This window comes from Apium graveolens, chromosome 10 (assembly GCF_009905375.1).
Source record: "Apium graveolens cultivar Ventura chromosome 10, ASM990537v1, whole genome shotgun sequence".
NCBI lineage: Eukaryota > Viridiplantae > Streptophyta > Magnoliopsida > Apiales > Apiaceae > Apium > Apium graveolens.
In genome coordinates, this window is record NC_133656.1 from 139,537,558 (window position 1) to 139,538,656 (window position 1,099).

Sequence of the window (1,099 nt, forward strand, 5' to 3'; positions counted from 1 at the left end):
CACTTCCATAATTATTGCTACCTTGCCTTGTAACATTCTTTGCATAAGATTCTGATATTCATTAGCTGCCATTAGCTCAATTAACTCATAAGCTTCATTATAGCTTTTGGCCCACAAGGCTCCACCAGACGCTGCATCGAGCATAGGTCTGGACTGTGTGCCTAAACCATTGTAGAAATAGTTTATAATCATCCAATCAGGCATGCCATGGTATGAGAACTTCCTTATAATCTCCTTGTAGCGATCCCAAACCTCACACAGGGATTCTCCAGTTTAATGCACAAACCGAGTAAGAGCATTCCTGATTGCATAGCCTTCACCATGGGAAAGAATTTAGTGAGAAACTTTTGAGCAAGATCCTCTCATTTGGTGATAGATCCTGGTGGTAGAGAATGTAACTGGCACTTTGCTTTATCCCTCATAGAGAATAGGAAGAGTCAGTTTGATAGCATCTTCAGTCACCCCATTGAACTTGAAAGTGTCGCAGATCTCGATGAAATCCCTGATGTGCATGTTGGGGTATTCTGTAGGATAACCCCCAAACTGAACTGAGTTCTGTATCATCTGAATCGTGCTCGACTTGATCTCAAAGGTTTTAGCCGAGATGGATGGTCTGATGATTCTTGACGGAATATCATAGATCTTAGGCTGATAATAGTCCATCAAAGCCTTAGGAATTTCTGCTTGGTCTCCCATCACTACTAAAGCTGGTTCCTCGACTTTCTCTTCTTCTTCTACTTTCTCTTCATCCTCAAAAACTTCCCTTCAAACCACTACAACTTCCTCTTCGGCTTGATCCAGAGTTCTCTTACCAGCCCGCGAACGCATCTGCAGACACGCTCGCTAGAGTACCTAAAACACGACAAGAAAAAGAGTAGGTAAGTAACAATTTCCGAGTCAGTGAAATTTAACGATCACTGATGACAAACACATAAACTAAAAGTTAACACCGAGTCCCCGGCAGCGGCGCCAAAAACTTGTTAGGGCTAAACACGCGCTAATAATTCACGCAAGTATACGCGATCACAAGTAATATAGAATTATTTCTAGTTCATTCCCATAGAGACTGGTTTAGGTTAACTTTGTGATTTATGCACTT

The 1,099-nt window shown here is 41.8% G+C and overlaps 1 non-coding gene across 1 annotated transcript; it reads left to right on the forward strand.

The window, feature by feature from the left end:
- Positions 1 to 202: 202 nt before the first annotated feature.
- On the forward strand, positions 203 to 309 carry LOC141694229 (small nucleolar RNA R71). Its single transcript, XR_012563551.1, has one exon. It is a non-coding gene; the product is annotated as a small nucleolar RNA R71 (small nucleolar RNA).
- Positions 310 to 1,099: the final 790 nt, after the last annotated feature.